Below are 18,383 nucleotides of genomic sequence, written 5' to 3'. Positions count from 1 at the left end.
GCAACGACAACATAAATATACCACATCAGCAGAAGTAAGCAATAATAACATAAGTAAACAGCAGCAGCCAAAGCAGGCATAATAACAGCGTATGCACGGATGGTCACCCCGCCCACCTCTCTGCACCATGACCCCTGTATGGTCGAGAGGCCGAATCAATGACAACTGTACCACCCAAAGGCCGTCACTCCCGCGAGTGACCGGATGGACAGGTGCTGAGTAGCTAACTAGCTACACAGCGAAGGGGGTCCCTGCTGCTCGTACTCCAGCTACCACTCACACGAGTGGCCGAGTGCGGCACGACAGTACAAGCGGCATCAACTCCAGCTACCACTCTCTTGAGTGGCTGAGCATGCGGCATGCATGCAATGACATGATGCGAACAATACAACAGTCATCATATATATATAAGCAGAAACGGGTATGCTACATGAAACCAGCATGCTCAATATCGTACATAAATAAGCAACAGTCAAAGCATACAAACATGGTATCTAGTATCTGCTACCGATCATGGACAACAAAAGAGACTGTATAGATATGGAAATGAATTTCTCAAAGATTGCATGGAAGTATCAAGCGCAGGAAAATAAGAGTGGAGTCAAGGTAAAAACAGTCCTTATCCAAAATAATTCATGCACTAAGGTTAAAGTACTAAAAGGAAACAAAGCAAGAAGTACCCGCATTTACTTGTCGATCGTGCTAAGCTGTCTCCACTTCGGAACACTTGGCTCGTAGCAGTGTCCTAGAAAACCAATACTGAATCCATCCATCTGAATCTAAATCATCATGGAGAAACTAGACTTCTAGTAAGAGGAATCACAACTAATCAATTCAATTCAGCCATTCCATAACGACAACAGAGTAAAGCATCTTTGTCAAAGCTTAAAACCCCATCGCTCTGTTCAAACCTTCAAAAAGCAGGAGGAAGAAGAAAGATATCATCCAAACTAGCCGTATCTACTAAGAACTTGGACCAAAATTCTGAAATTCAATAAGCAGAAAAGAACAGTACTGTCAAGAGATTCCGTTCAGAAAACTTGATTCCTAATGACGAATAGAGCAACATTTCGATCAAACCTCATTCTATCCACATCTAAGAATCCGATCCAAAACTCTCAACAGTGAACAAACAAAGGCTAACCATCAACAACTTAAGCTAGTATACTAAACTTATTGTCTAAAACCCAATCCAATCCGAGAAAACAGAGCAATACCAAAACCGACAATCCACAACCAAATTGAAGATTAGAGCAACATAGATCAAAATCGGAAATCCTCTCCATCCAATAAATCAATTCCAAATCCTTCCAAACGAAGCATAAGCAAATAATAGAGCAGAACCAATCTTCTTGGAGTCAACCGAAAACCAAGCCAAACCGGATCCCATGAAATGTCCTAATTCCGTGATGAAACCGAGAGGAAACCCACAATCGCTCAAGAACATCCAAAAGGAAACAGTCGAATCACATCCATTATGAACAGAACACCTCACGTTCAACCAATCAACATCACAATGAAACCATGCAATCCACAAAGAAAACCCGATTAAACTTCTCTAAACAGGGCAGTAAGTTGAGCAACCCATACGGAAATCAAGAACAACCTCTAACCCATGCTGAGCTACCACGGAAAACACACTTCTATACCTAATAGGGGAAAACTACTTACTGGATAACTCTTGTTGCGGTCAGAGGTGGAAGAGATCCGGCTGTCGTCTCTAGGACAGGGAGAAGTCGGTCGACGCTAGGGCACAAGGGCAGCGGCGGTGTAGTGGCGATCGGCGCTAGGGCACAGCTGGGGTCGGCGTCGAGTAGAGGTGGTCGGCGGCGTCTGTGGGTGAGGCTCAAGGAGGAGGAGAAGAGCTGGCGGTGGATTTGGGGAGAAGGTCCGGCGGAGGGGAAGGATGACATCGCGCGAGGGGCTCGGGGAAGAGAAGGATCGGCGTGAATGGGAAAAAGAAAACCTAGGTTAGATATTTTATACCTAAGCTTTAATTAACCAACTTTAGGTTAATTTAATTAATCAACTCCTAACTTAATTGGGATATCTAAACGGCCGTTTACCCAGCCTATAAATTTATCCCCTTAAATTCATTATACGAGCTCCAATTAATTCCCAGAAAATTTCTAAAATTTTCTAAAAATTCCAATAAAATTATTTGTCAAATAACTTTATTATTTAATTATTATTTGGGTATCATATTTTATAAAAGTAGCCAGGAAATACCCCCGGTTGGAGGTAAATGACATCCGAGAGAAGCCTCCCCCGTTGACGTACGACAACAAGGAGGAAGTGCAGATACACCCAAGCTGGCCGGAGGCCACTACTTTCATAACATCCGACCTGCCAGACCAGCAGAAGGAGGAGTTGGTCGCCTGCCTTCGAAGGAACCATAACGTATTCACCTGGTCAACCCACGAGTTGCCTGGAGTCGACCCAAGCGTGGCGCAACATGAACTGCATGTCCGGTCAGACGCTCGACCCGTCAAACAAAGGAAGCACGACTTCAACGCCGAGCAAGATCTGATCATCTGGGCCGAAGTTGACAAGCTGCTAGAAGCCGGACACATCAGGGAGATTCAGTTTCCCTCTTGGCTCGCCAATGTTGTGCTGGTCTCCAAGCCAGGTAATAAATGGCGAGTGTGTATTGACTTCAGATATTTGAACAGGACATGCCCCAAGGACTCCTACCCCTTACTGTGAATCGACCAGATGGTGGACTCGACAGTCGGGTACGAGGTGATCTGCATGCTCGACGCCTACCAGGGCTATCATCAGGTACCTCTCGCGCGCGAGGACCAGGAAAAAGTCACCTTCGTTACAGCCGACGGGACGTTCTGTATAGGGTCATGCCCTTCGGATTAAAGAACGCCGGCGCCACTTACCAGCGGATGATGAATAAAGTGTTTAGGAAGCAAATCGGGCGGAATCTTGAGGTATACGTCGACGACATCCTCATTAAGCCCCTCCAATCTGTCGACCTATGTGCAGATGTAGAAGAAACTTTCCAGACTTTGAGACATTACGGGATCAAACTCAACCCGACCAAGTGTCTGTTCGACACTAGGGGTGGGTGTTTCTTGGGCTACATCGTCACCGAGCGAGGGATGGAAGCGAACCCGGGTAAAGTAAAAGCACTCCAAGACATGCCCCCGCCTCGCAATTTAAAAGAGGTGCAAAGGTTGACCGGAAGGATCACTGCTTTGTCAAGATTTATCTCCAAATCATCCGACCGGAGCCTGCCGTTCTTCAAAATTCTGCGGCGAGCAACCAAGTTCCACTGGGACGAAGGGTGTGACCAGGCCTTTGAAGAACTCAAGCATTATCTCAGTTCCGTGCCCATTTTGGCCAAACCAATCGTAGGAGAGCCTCTCTGGATTTATTTATCATCCACCTAGTATGCGGTGGGATCGACATTAGTCAGGCAAGAGGAAGGAATACAGCAACCATTGTACTTTTTGAGCCACATATTAAAAGATGTCGAGTTGCATTACACCGGTCTCGAAAAGCTCGCTTATGCATTAGTTCTTGCCGCCCGAAGACTCCGACCTTATTTCCTGGCCCACTCCATAATCGTAATGACCAACAACGCCTTGGGTCGAGTATTGCTTAACCCCGAGGCATCAGGTCGGCTAATCAAGTGAACTACTGAGCTTAGTGAGTTTGATATCCAGTGTCAACCCCGGTCGGCCATAAAAGCACAAACACTGGCAGATTTCGTCACAGAAGTGCAAAGTCCCCATGGAGGGTATACGTGGATGGATCATCAGCTCGTCAGGGAAGCGGAATTGGCATCTTACTCATATCTCCAAGAGAAGATCGGATGCAGTTATCCATTCGGCTGGACTACCGAGCCACCAACAACGAAGCTGAGTATGAAGCGCTCATAGCCGGTCTGCAAGCTGCTCGGCATGTCGGTGCCACCAAGGTACTCCTACATTCAGACTCACAGTTGGTGGCCCAGCAGCTAAACGGAATGTTCGAGATCAATAGCGCGTAGCTCAGGCTATACGCGGAGGCCTTCGAAAAGCTCAAGGGGAATTTCCAGGAGGTTGTTATCCAGAAGATTCCCCGGTCAGAAAACCAAGTAGCAGACGAGCTGGCCAAGCTAGCCAGTGCAGTGATTCCGGTCGTCGGCAGTGGCCCAATCGAACAGGTCTCCCTAGTGGCTCATGTTGACCGATCGGGAGGAATACCACTTCCGAAAGATTGGAGGACGCCCATCATTGAGTTCCTCCAGCCGGGGGGTCACCTGGGGAGCCGAGAGGCCGATCAAACTCTACGAAAGCGAGCCGCTCAATTCACATTAGTGGGCGAGCAGTTATATAAAAAGACGTTCTCGCGTCCCCTGCTCAAGTGCATGGGTGCCGAAGATGCTAAATACATCCTTCAAGAAGTGCATCATGGTTCTTGCGGGGGGGCATCCGGGCGGACGATCACTAGCAAGGAAGATTATTCTGGCAGGATATTTCTGGCCGACGCTCCAAGAGGATGCGAGCCGCAGGGTGGTCACCTGTTTGTCTGGTCAAAAGTATCACAATTTGACACACAGGGCGACCGCCGAAATAAAAACGTCCACAGTCGCGTGCCTGTCTAACCAATGGGGATGGACATAGTCGACACTTTTCCTATGGCAACCGGCCAAAGAAAATTCCTACTCGTAGCGGTGGATTATTTCTTAAAGTGGGTGGAAGCTTAGCTGCTAGCAAGGATAACATAAAGTATGGTCAAGAAGTTCATATGGCAGAATATCATATGCCGATTCGGCATTCCTCGCCGGCTCGTCTGGGACAACGGAAGACAGTTCACAGGACAGGAGCTAAAGGAATGGTGTGATGGTTACGGCATACAACAAGCTTTTACCTCCGTGGCCTACCCCCAGAGTAATGGACAGGCTGAGGTCACCAACAGGGAAGTCCTCCGAATACTACGTGCGGCTCGACCATCTGGGAGGTAGTTGGGTGGATGAGCTGTCGAGCGTATTATGGGCGCTCCGAACAACCCCCAAAGAAGGAACCGACTTTACCCCTTTCCATCTGATGTATGGAGGGGAAGCTATTGTCCCCGTAGAAATTAGCGTCGAGTCTGATCGGGTGGTGCATTATGGCGAGGGAAATGACGAGAGGAGATGGATAGAATTCGATATGATCGACGAAACTCACAGCAAGGCGGCTGCTCGGCTTGCAGCATACCGACAAAGAATGCGGCAAAACTATAATCGGTGAGTAATCCCCAGATCTTTTCAAGTGGGCGATCTAGTTTGGAAAAAGGTTAAGCCGGTCGGTGACGTCAGAAAGTTGGAGGCCCCATGGGCAGACCCATACAAAGTCGTGGAGAGGCTACAATCAGGCGCCTACTATTTAGAAGATGCGGAAGGAAGAAGGCTGGATCGACCATGGAGCGCCAACCACCTCCAACCTTACAGAGCCGGATGAGAGGTGCGCAGATGAATTCATGTACCCGGGCATGTATGTATTCTTGTTGAACGCAGGAAGAAAACAAGACAATTCAATTCCCCCCAGTGCATTTCTTATCGAGCGCGTCATCGACGGTCGAGCGACGACCTTAAACCCTCGCGTCATCGACGGTCGAGCGACGACCTTAAACCCTCGCGTCATCGACAGTCGAGCAACGTAAAGCATGCCCTCGTATGATTGATCGACAAGTAAAGGCAAGTCGATCACCCAATCATATTCAAAGACCATCGAAATATCGAAGAAAATCGTCAAATATAAGACATGATCAAAATACGCCTTAAAAATTTATGCCAACCGGGTACACACGGTGGCAGACAAGTACAACTCAAAAGATCACTTAGCGAACCGAGCAAAAAGAAACACTTCCAAGGGTTCAATCCAAATAAGCCAGGGCATCGTCGGGGATAGAGTCATTGAACTGGTCGCGATCAATCGTAGAGCCGGGCAGATCGGCAGACAGGTGCCCCTTTTTTTAGGCTGATCAAAAATGTTGTCCACAACGCAGCTAAAGAGTCAGAGAACTCGGGCAACGAACTTATCCACGAAGGTGTCGAACCGGATGTAAGCCACCTTCATCTCTTCGAATCGGCTAGGCTCGCTTTCTTTATGGGCCTCCAAGGCCGGCCGGGTGCTCTCCAGATCTGCCTTAACCACCGCAAGATCGGCGTCCTTGTCGGATAGCTGGCTTCTTAAAGTGGCTTCTTCGGACTCGCGGGCTTGCCGCTCGGACACCAGCAGACCTTCGACATTTTTCAACTTGTCTTCTGTCTGCTTTAACTTCTGCTCTAGAGCCCGGACTTCCACATTTTTCTTCTCCAGATCCTCAACAACCCTTTGCTTGCGGTTGGTGGCCAGAGTGATTTTGCCCTCGAAGGTGGAGATCTCTTTCTTGAGTCGGTCAATATACCCGACCTGCTCGGCGCTCTTAACCCCATTCGACGGTCAGCAGCTCTTCACTCTTGGCCAAGTCGGCCTGCAGCTGAGCCACCTGAGTGTCGTTTAGATCATGAGTGGTACCCGACTGACCGAGGATTTCCTTCAGCAGTTTCAGTTCATCCTCCACAAAGGCGAGCCTCTGGCTCATAGCCAGGTCGTCCACCCAAAACTGCGAAAGTCATAATTGGAAGGGGATCAGAAACAAGGATAAATTAATCGGTACGGAAGTTAAAAGAAAAACTTGTTGGTTGCTACTCGGAAAACCTATAGGTTCCACTGTACAAAAATTTTGTACAAAGGTCTGAACCTTTTCCTAGCTACCATGTGTTCTTTTAAATTAAATTTTGGATCGCTTGCGGAACTTAACACGTTTGATCCAAAACTTAATCTATTTGTTCTTTTAGGTTTTGACTTGGATCTCCTGCGGAACTTAACACGTTCGACCCAAGTCTCCTTAAGTTATTAATTCCATTAAATATTAATTTCCATAATTGGTTCCCAGTACTGACGTGGCGAGGCACATGACCTTCTTGGATATGGGAGCAACCACCACCGACTAGACAAAACCTTTTATAGAAAGCTAATATTTAATTTCCTAAAATAACTTTAGGTTAACCGAAAAGAACAATCAAATCACAAGGAAAAATAAAACAAAAGAACACATCATCGAAAACCATATTCGAAATACTAGAATAGTAAGCCTCTTGTATTTGGTATTATTTCCATAAATAACTAGTATGATGCGGAAAGAAAAATTACTAGTTATACCTTGTAGAAAAACCTCTTGATCTTCTACCGTATTCCTCTTCTAACCTCGGACGTTGTGTGAACAACGATCTTCCGAGATGAGAAACCACCAACCACCTTCCTAGCTAGGTTCGGCCACAAAAAAATAAAGCTTCACCAAGGAAGAAGAAAAACACCAACCAAGCTCCAAGAGATGCAAGCTTTCTCTCCTTCTTCTTCTTCTTCTCCAAGTAGTATCCGGCCTCCACAAGAGCTCCAAGCAATAGAGAATTTCGGCCACCACAAAGAGGAAGAAAGGGAGAAGATGTTGGCCGGCCACACCAAAGAATAGGAGAGGGAGAATAATAGAGGTTGTATCTCATGAAGGCACCCTCACCCCTTCTTTTATATTCCTTGGCCTAGGCAAATTAGGAAATTTAATTACAATAAAATTTCTTTAATTTCCTTGACATGATTTAATTGATAAAAATAAAATAAAATTTCCCAATTTAATCTATATTGGCCGGCCACATCAAAGGGGAAACAATTTAGACAAGTTTTAATCAACAAATTAAAACTTCCTAATTTGTTTCCGGAAATTTTAAAAAATAAAATTTCTCTTCAAAAATCTCTTCATGGTTGATAAAAGGAAATTTCTATAATTTTAATTTTACAACATGTGAATAATTTTTAAAGAGAAAATAAAATATCTCACCAATCTACAAATAAGGATTCTTTAATCTTTTGTAGATCTTTTATAAGAGAGATATTTTAATTTTAATTCTCTTTAATAAATTATTTCTTCCACATAATAAAAATTAAAATAAAATTCCTTTTTAATTTAATTTGGCCGGCCCCCACTAGCTTGGGTTCAAGCTAGGGCCGGCCACCCCAATTTATACCTAGGCCGGCCCTAGCTTGGTTCCCAAGCTAGCTTGGTCGGCCCCCTTTGGGTGGGTATAGAAGGTGGGTATAGGTGGGTATAGTACTCTATAAATAAGAGGCTACAATAGGGATCGAGAGGAGGAATTGGTTTTGGTCTCCCGATAAAATTAAGCATCCCATGTTCGCCCCGAACACACAACTTAATTTTATCAATAATAATTCATTCCACTAGAGAACTATTATTGAACTACCGCACCAATCCCAAATTACATTTTTGGGCTCCTTCTTATTATGAGTGTGTTAGTCTCCCTGTGTTTAAGATATCGAATGTCCACTAATTAAGTGAGTTACTGATAACTCATTTAATTAATATCTAAATCCAAGAGTAGTACCACTCAACCTTATTGTCATGTCGGACTAGGTCCACCTGCAGGGTTTAACATGACAATCCTTATGAGCTCCTCTTGAGGACATTATCAACCTAGTATCTCTAGGACACAGTTTCCTTCTATAATCAACAACACACACTATAAGTGATATCATTTCCCAACTTATCGGGCTTATTGATTCATCGAACTAAATCTCACCCATTGATAAATTAAAGAAATAAATATCAAATATATATGCTTGTTATTATATTAGGATTAAGAGTACACACTTCCATAATAACCGAGGTCTTTGTTCCTTTATAAAGTCAGTATAAAAGAAACGACATCAAATGGTCCTACTCAATACACTCTGAGTGTACTAGTGTAATTATATAGTCAAGATAAACTAATACCTAATTACACTACGACCTTCTAATGGTTTGTTCCTTTCCATTTTGGTCGTGAACTATTGTTTATAATTTATAAGGTACTGATAACATCATCTTCTGCATGTGACACCACATACTATGTTATCTACAATATAAATTAAATGAACAACTACAAACAAATATAAACAATTTGACCAAATGTGATTCTTTATACATAATGAATGTTTACAAAGCTTAGGCTTTCAGTATACACTCTAACAAAACTCACTCCGGTGATCTGCCTAGTGTAGCTGTTCGCTAATACACCCGGAGGCGCGGCCGTCGCCCGGGCGCGCGCATCTTCCCATATCTCGGCCAAATGGCCTCGAATGATGATTCGGTGTTCAGTCTGATCGGCCGAGCCACCCGGCGCTGAAAGATCTTCGGTAGGAAGATGGAGGGTGGCTGTGACGTGTCTCCGGCGGGTCTTCGGTTTTAATTTCAAAATTTCTTGAAAAATCTTTTTAAATCATTTAAAAATCTTTTAAAACCAAATTTTAAAAATCCTTTAAAAATTATTTAAAAAAAAACTCTTTTAAAAATTATTTAAAATTATTTGAAAAATATTTTGAAAATTCATTTAAAAAATCTTTTGAAAATGCATTTCAAAATCATTAATTTTTTTTTTATTTCAAAATATTATTTAATTAATTTCAGAATGTTATTCAATTAATTTAAAAGGGTTTAAAAATCTTTAATTCTCAAATCATATTATAAAATTATGATTGCAAATGTTAACTCCATCTCACGTTCACTCATATGCTAAACACGCTTGTTTATCTAGAATGAGTGAGATGGAAAGATAGGAAAATTGTTTTTTAACCTCTCATGCTTGGACTCCTGAACTCAAAGAATTTATTAAGGCATTTATTAAGGGGAAGTGATTTTAAATTGGTTTTAAAATTAGTTTTTCGTTAAAATAAAATTTTAACTTGACCTCAAAATTAAAAACTAATTTTTACTTATCTTCAAAAATTAAGGTTATTCTTAACTTAACTTTAAAATTGAAATTATTTATGACCTGGCTTTTAAATTATAACTCTTCTAGAATGTTTTCAAAGCTAAGCCTTTATGTAAAACCTCTTTAAGCTAAGTACTTAATCAAGTCTTCTTTAACTAAGCTTAGTTAGACTATACTCTAAACTTAGCTATTTGGCAAGAAGTTTTCTCAAGGCAAACATTTTTAAGCTGAATATATAGCTAAGTATTTTCAAATTTAGCTAAGTATTTTTTTTAGGTTAAAAAAAAAAAATTAGCTAAGTGTCTCTCAAAGCAATTGTTTTCACATGCTAAGTTTTGCTGAAAATGCTAAGTATTTTCTAAAGCATTCTCAAAATTTCATCAAAACAATTATCTTCATAAGTCTTTTTAAAACTAAGTCTTTTTAAGGTTAAATACTTAACAAAACTATTATCTTCATAAGTTTAGCTAAGTCTTTGATAAAAGTATTTTTCTTAGCTAAACTGAGTCTTGATCAAATTTTTTTTGCTAAAGTCCCTCTTTAAAAACTAAGAAATTAAAGTGTTGTGATATCACAAACATTTGCTTAGTTACTTGTTAAATAACCTTATCTTAGCTAAAAGTATCTCTCAAACTAAAGGAAATGGAAATATTAAGATTAAGCATGCTTGTACTTAAGGGATCTGATACCTGATCAAAACAAATCTTAACTCATGCTTGGATCTTAGGGCTCTGATACCTTACTAAAACAAAATTTGTAAACTATTAAACACTAAGGTTAACGCTTCTCCTTTACCTTAAGTATCTTTGCAATTCATTTATCTTAAACAGCTTTTCAAAAAACTTTTTCAAATTTACGACTTTCAAGTCTCTTCTATTTTAAATTTTTTTTTAATAGAAAACTCACTAAGTTAAAAAGAGCTGAATATATCACAAAGAAACATATCCTCTAAACTATTTTCCTTAGCCAAATTTTCTTTCAAAAATGTTGCTATTAAAACCAATTCTAAGATGTTGCCTTTTACTTTTTTTTTTTTTTGCCTCTTGCCTAAGTTAAGATTTTTAAACAAATTCTGCTAAGCTTTGTCTTGAAAAGTTAAGTCTTTTCAAAACTAGCTTATTTTTTATATATGGCAAAGGGGGAGAGTAGAGAAATTCAAAGAGAACAAAAATCCAAAGGGGAGGTTATATTAAGGGGGAGTTTGTAATGACATTTTTTTTTCTTTCTTTCCTTGTACTTAAACCTTACTGCATATTATTACTTAACTTTGAATTTCGGTTGCCATAATCAAAAAGGGGGAGATTGTTGGTGCGGGAAGCATCCGACGATCGAACCTGAGTTTTGATAATGACAAAAGATTCAAAGTTAAGGTTTGTGGTGATCTAACATGTTGAATAAGTGTTTCAGGAAAGTCCTAGCTGCGGTTAGGCAAAGGGAAAATCCTAAGGGGTGGTAACCTTAGGTCCTAGGGGGCGGTAACCCTAGGTGAGGGAAAACCCTAAGGGGCGGCAACCTTAGGTCCTAGGGGGCGGTAACCCTAGGTGAGGGAAAATCCTAAGGGGCGGCAACCTTAGGTCCTAGGGGGTGGTAACCCTAGGTGAGGGAAAACCCTAAGGGGCGGCAACCTTAGGTCCTAGGGGGTGGTAACCCTAGGCGGAAAGTCCAGTCGGTCTGGAGGACCGGACTAGCATAAGGTAATCTCTCCTGAGGGGAGTAGGTGAGGACGCGTTCCCCGTAGAGGGAACAGTAGGCGTCGGGTCGACCTAGGGTTTACGGTTGGAAATCCGAAGTCAGACTCGGACAGTCCGAAGACTGTCAATTCTTCTTTACTATGATTTATCAAGTTCTAACACTGTCTTGCAGGGTATTTTCTCGGACTAACCTTGTTTTGCAGGAGAGGAACCTGCTGGAAAAAGGTGGTTCGGGAGCCCGGAGGTCCAGGCGCCCGGAACAGGTCCGGGCGCCCAGGACCAAGTTTTATCCCTGCCGCGACTTCACCACGTGGAGCATCCTGGTTGGTTGGCCACGCCACACTCCAGGCGCCCGGAAGGGATCCAGGCGCCCGGAATGTCATATAAAAAGAGGGTCGAGGGAGCAGCTAACAACAACAACAGATTCTAAGCTTTTTTCTGTGAAGTGCTGCCAACGAGATGACCTTGACGTGCTTCAACTCGACGTTGACGACCCGAAGCTCAGACTCTTCGATTTTGTGTTGTCGGTATTAGTTTACTTATTGCATTAATTGTAATTCAAATTGTAATCTTTCCGATATTATAGTTGTTGCCCACCGAAAGCGGTCAAGGACCGCGGGCCTTCGAGTAGGAGTCACCATAGGCTCTGAACGAAGTAAAACATCTGCGTCTGTTGTGTTTGCTTTTACTTTCCGCTGCGTTTCTACTCTGTGTTTTAAAATCGTTAAAATAGCCACGAGCGCTATTCACCCCCCTCTAGCGCTTTCGATCCATCAGTAAGTTCAAGCATGTAGTCTTGGCAACGTAAGTCCAAGTGTGACTTGGCAATGGATGAAGTTCCGGAGGCGCGACCTCTTGGCAAAGGAAGACCCGACAATAATGACAAGGCCGATGGAAGCTCTAGAAGGCAAGACGTGAAGGATGAGGGGCATCCGAGGGACGCAAGGCTGATGAAGGAGGCTAGAAGGCTAAGTCTAGGTTGGTCGAGCGAGAACGAGTGCTGAGTGAATGTACTCGGGGTAAAATCTTAGAATTAGGGTTTACTGCAGCAGTACTGTAGCGCACTGTAGCCTACTGTAGCATTACTATAGCAGTACTGTAGCAGTCGACTCGTGGTTTCATCAGTCGACTGGTGCAGTCGACTGGGGCAGTCGACTGGGAGCGAACAGAGAGTTGGTATCGAGCCGTTGGGCTGCAACGGTCGAATTTCCACGAAGGGCAGTCGACTGCATGTTTTAGCAGTCGACTGGTAGGCGGGGTTTTCTAACTTGTGGCCTATATAACCAAGCATTGGAAGCTTGGTTAATGTTGACGAAATAGAGGTGGTTAACCCCTATTAGTAGTCTACCAGTGCCTTAGCTTCTCAAGAGTCCTTGGTGAGAGTTTGTGGCGAGGTTTCTCCACCCACAAGGAACTACACGAGCTAGCCGGAGGTTTTTCGGGGAGTCATCCACCGACGGATCGGGATCGTCCACCTTACGGACAGCCGTGGAGTAGGAGCTTCATCTCCGAACCACGTTAAACAACGTGTCATTGGGTTTGCTTCTTGTTTATTGTTTTCTAGGGTTAGGTTTGCTTTTGTTTGTTAGTATTTTTGTTTTCGCTGTGCACTAACAAGCGTAGGAAGCGACGATTTGGGTGAGACGCTATTCATCCCCCTCTAGCGAACGTTAAGGTTCCAACAAGATCTTCCGGCTGAAACCCTCGTTCGGCCAAGACTTCAACCACTACCTTGTCAACATCGACAGTGGTAAGCTTCGATTGCCCGACCAAGCACGCTCGCATCATGATGTCGGCTGCAAAATAAAGAAAGAAATCAGTTAGATAAAGAGAAAAGAGGTAAATTAATGGTGTACCTAGGTTGATCGGCTTGTCTGGGTTGATCGGACTAAGGCAAAAAAGTGCCAAGACTCCTTCCTCCAGCAACTTGTGAATGTTGAACTTCTGGCCAGCTAGCATGGAGGCAGCAAGTAAGTAGGCAAGAGTGTTCTTGTAGTGAGGCAGCGAAGGTTGAGGCCCCAGCGAAAGTTGCCAAGTGGTTTGGAAGGAGGGCCGGTCGGGGAAGTGGACAAAAAAGAAGTATTCTCTCCAATGCTTATTGGAGGAAGACATCCTGTCAAAAAAGACCAAGCTCGGTCGAGCTTGCAAGAGGAAGGTGCTCGGCTGGTCGGACAGCTTGGGGTAATAAAAAAAGTGGAAAACCGAAGGGGTCAAGGGGATGCGATGTAAGAGGAATAAGATAATTACCTCGCACAAAAGGCGAAAGGAATTCGGGACTAGCTGAGAAAGGGATAGACCGAAGCATTTACAAACATCAAGGATGAAGGGATGAAGAGGAAGTCGTAGACCGACAACAAATTGGTCGTGGAAGAAGCAGACGCAGCCGGTTGGCGGAGCGGAAGGTCGATCGGTGGCTAGCGGGACATGGATCTCATAGCGGGGAGGGTGTTCAAAGGTATTGGCTAGGGTTCTGGCATCATCCTCGTCGAACCTGGACTCCATAGTATCGTACCAAGTGCCCGAGGCAGAAGACGATGGTTGCGATGCACCAGCCATGGCAGAAGAAAGGAAACAAGAGGAGTCGGGAAGAAGTACAAAAAGAAAAGGGGGGCAGTGGCAAGAGAAGGGGCTCGCCAGAAAATCGGAGAAGATAGAGCAGTAAGGAGCTACAGAAGAAGGCAATAGACTCACCCGAAACGGGAACAGCAAGGGAAGTAGAGGGATTTGCTGGAGAACACGAAGGATGCGTCGGAGAGCACGAAGGATTCGCCGGAGAGCACGAAGGATTCGCCGGAGAACACGGGGGAAATCGCTAAAGAACACGGATGAAGTCGCCGGAAACGAAAGCACGGAAGAAGGAAGGCGGTGGTGACGAGCTTATAAACATCAGGAGACCTCGCCTAATCGTCCGATCGACAGCGCGAACACCTAGAGGCAGATCTGCCGTTAAAATTCAAATAACCCAAATGTCAAATCCCAGCCTGTCACTTCAAACGTGCGCCGGTAGGTGGCGACGCGTGGCGTGCATCGATAAGGCGGTTGTCAGAGTAATTAAGGAAACGTGCTTCACATCAATGCCTAGGGTTGGTGCGGGTTCCAAGAGATTTTGCGAAGAGCGGCCTGGCAACAACTCCAGGAGCCAACCGAGCAAGGATAGAAAGCTCGTGGTTAGACAATCATGCATGTCGGCCAACCTGCTCGCCAGAAGCACCCCTTCAAAAAAAAAGAAAGAAAAACGAAAGAGTTCGGTGAAGGTGGGCCGACCGGCATAGTTGACCGAAACACCCGCAGGAAATCACATCTTCGCAACATTTTGTTCAGTCAGTCGGACTTACAGCCTCCTTCGACTAGACTTAAAGGGGAGGCATGAGGCGCCAATTTAATCCTGCCCTGAAGCTGAGTAGATGGTCACCGGAAAATAACGCTGATGTGGGTCTTCGTCTGCGGTGAAGGTGCTCCGCTCCTGCAATCACAAGTCATTAGTGCCAAGCCGGGAAGGGGTTCCCGGCGATGACCCTCCGACACTCAAGTCACACAACAGCAGGAGGAGAAAATAGAGGAAATAAAGAAGTGAATGATGGTGCCAAAAGACGTATGCGCGTACCTCCGCGGATGGCCACCTCCCTCCTTATATAGAGCTTCGGCGGGCTAACTGCACACTTCCCGGGCAGACGCGCATTCCTAAACTTTCCCCAAAAGCTAACATCGAGAAAGGATCCCTGATGTCTTACTATAACAGGGCGAACACATCCCTGTCAAGGTGGCGGAATCTTCTCCCGTACGATTTTCTGTCTATCAGCGTCGTCAGCTAGCGGCATCGACTCCCAAAAGGATATTGGCACGTATCCCCCGTCTGATTTGTCGCCCGTTAGTCTGATTGAGCTTCCCTTGATCGACTTGGCCAATCAATTCTCTAACCTCCTATGAGTGTATCTGGGTCGAGCGATGTGAGTGCCTTTGGTCTCAGTGCGTTGTAGGCTCAACCAACCCTTCTTGAATTCTTCCAACCGATCGGGTTGTAGGCTTGGCCCACCTTCACTGAGCTCTTCCGGTCGATCGGGTTGTAGGCTTGGCCCACCTTCACCGAGCTCTTCCGGTCGATCACCGAACTCTTCCGGCCGACCGGCTTGTAGGGACTTCGGCTCGGCTAGTCCCTTAGCTGACCACCTCTTGACTTTGACCACCACATAAGCGTTGAATTTCCTTGGAGATGGGTCCTCCTGGATTATCACCGGATCATTTGATATATGTTTTTCCCTTATAATTTTATGATTATTTCTATATATTTCAATAAGTGACTTTATTTACCATCATTACAACCCAATACATAATTTAGAGACAATCACGAGGAACACAGGTGTCAGCATAATTATATTTTTGCTACGAACTTGATGATTTAAATTTATGAATTCATTTAATTAAAATAATTAAAATAGACAGTATTTCCAAACCGACCTTAGTTCAGTTGGTAGAGCGGAGGACTGTAGTTTGTTTGCAGATTATCCTTAGGTCGCTGGTTCGAATCCGGCAGGTCGGAATTTTTGCATTTAAAATCATTTTTTGTTCGCTTATTTGATATATAACATTCCTGCAATCAGTTCAAGAAATCGAATTTGCATATTTAAAGGTCACAATTTTTAACCTCAACAAATTGATTTATTGTTATCCACGTATACTTCAGGCCTCAACGAGTAGAAGTGGATATACTCGGGACAATTAGGATGCCCTTTTTTCTTGGCATAATCGGTCTCGCGAATTAATGAATGAATGGTTGATCTAAGTATATTTTTAAGTTGATTAGAGGATCACTAATAGGATATAGATGATGGGGTCCTGATCCAAATAGATGATGTGATGTTCAATTCGATTCCAAAATATCGATTGATTGACATAAACTTGTTAACAATAAGATCACAAAGCCAGATAAACTTGATTGTGGGAATACATTTATCAAGGATCAGTATACCAATATGACTTATTGGTAGATCGAATGAGCCCTCAGCATGACGTTTCATGTTATCAATTCTACTATTACTACTTCTTGTCTCTCTGTTTGAAATCCCGTTGCAAAATTTTACGATTGGAGAAGCTTCTATACGAGACTCGGCAAAAGACTTACTTTTTATTAATTAAATGCATGTGCTTCATGTTATATTTGTGATTGTACTTACCTGTTTCTCCACTTTTGGAAAAAAATTAGTGGACGGACGCTTTCAGTACTACTAATCTTGAGATTATGAACTAAATAAACTTGGTGTCTCTCTTATCTTTGTTCTTTAAGTTCTGTATTGTATTTCCACAACAATGACTAACTCTGTAGAAAGAACGAGCAAATGATGATTCGAGTACGAAAGTTAGGACTGTAAACGAGTCGAGTCGAGCCGAACTTTGGGGTGTTCAAACTTATTTGATAAGATAACCGAGTCGAGCCGAGCCGAGCTTCCAATGAATCAAGCTTTTAAAATTAGTGTTCAAACTTGACTTGATTTATTTTTTATGAGCTTGAGTTTGTTTGAAGTTTGACTTGAGTTTGGTTCGTTTAGATGTTATCAAGCTCTCAATTCAAGCTTGGCTTGATCTTGGTTCGAGCTTGACTTGAGCTTGGTTCATTTAGATGTTATCAAACTCTCAATTCAAGCTTGTTTGATTGTTTGAAACTTTTAATTGTTTGATTGGTTATTAAAATTGATAATTTAAATTTATTTATTTATTTTATTTTATTGTTTATTTAGCATATTGAAAAGAGTTTTATTAATAAATATGGTTCGTGAACATTGTTCACAAACGTTGTTCACGAACATTGTTCACGAACGTTGTTCACGAACATTGTTCACGAACGTTAACAAGCTGAACACATATGTGTTCAAGCTTGTTTGTTTAGCTTAACGAGTTGTTCAAGCTTGTTTGTTTAATTAATCTTATGTATATTGAACGAACATAAACAAGCTCTTACTAAGCCGAACACCAAACTTCTTCACGAACGCTTGGTTCATTTACAACCCTAACGAAAGTGAAAGATCGATATTCATCCTCTCTATCAACTCATACCAATCTTACAATTGATTTAGTTGATTGATCAAGGATAAGTAGATTCAGGTTTGAATTTGGTTCGGGTTTGAATTCGGATTCGGATGGGTTACACGTTGATGGGCCAACTGCTGTGAATACTTTTCAATATATCCTAATAGTTAATAGTTGATAAGAAACTTTTATAGAACTAAACCGGTGAATCTCATAATAAGTCAGCGTAAAAAAAATAAAATAAAATAACTTACAAGGATATAGCGTCTGGGAAACAAGGGAAGCTTCCACTATCAAATTCTCGCACACAAGTTATCAACTAATGTTGTTGAAATGTCTTGTAAATAACTTTGATTTTTTTATCTATAAACATGTATTCTAGTCAAAACCACACGTTGATCATGTTTTCCCATTTTTTAAAAAGCCACCAATCACTTTTCAAGTCATAAGCCAATCAATGTTTTCAAAAGCAACCAGAGAGAGAGAGAAGCCAAACCAAATTTGCTAAATCCTGATTCTTCATCCATTAAACCGTCATAATTTTAATTCAATTATATTTGCTTTTTTTAAAAAAAAAATAAAATAAAATTACATCACATTGATTTATATTTTTTTATTTGTTTAATAAATTGAATCGATGAATAGCTTGATTGAACGGGAACTCATAAGGTTATGTTTTAGTAACTAATTGATATGAAGTCAAAGTCAACGGCATGTCTCTGTTCAAAATAGCATGAAAGCCACGGCGTTTGCTTTGACGATTAGGACCGACTTTTCCAGTTGCTTTGACATCGATAATTTTAATAATCATAGCAATGATGCATTTAGCCCCCGAATCGATAATTTAAAGAATTTTGGAAGGGTACTTTAATGGTTTTATAATTTTA

At 42.7% G+C, this 18,383-nt stretch overlaps 1 non-coding gene across 1 annotated transcript; it reads left to right on the top strand.

The window, feature by feature from the left end:
• Nucleotides 1-15,925: 15,925 nt before the first annotated feature.
• Nucleotides 15,926-16,012, top strand: TRNAY-GUA. Its single transcript is given in 2 exon segments — nt 15,926-15,962; nt 15,977-16,012. It is a non-coding gene; the product is annotated as a tRNA-Tyr (tRNA).
• Nucleotides 16,013-18,383: the final 2,371 nt, after the last annotated feature.

This window comes from Zingiber officinale, chromosome 2B (assembly GCF_018446385.1).
Source record: "Zingiber officinale cultivar Zhangliang chromosome 2B, Zo_v1.1, whole genome shotgun sequence".
Classification (NCBI taxonomy): domain Eukaryota; kingdom Viridiplantae; phylum Streptophyta; class Magnoliopsida; order Zingiberales; family Zingiberaceae; genus Zingiber; species Zingiber officinale.
This window is presented reverse-complemented; position numbering and strand designations above follow the sequence as displayed.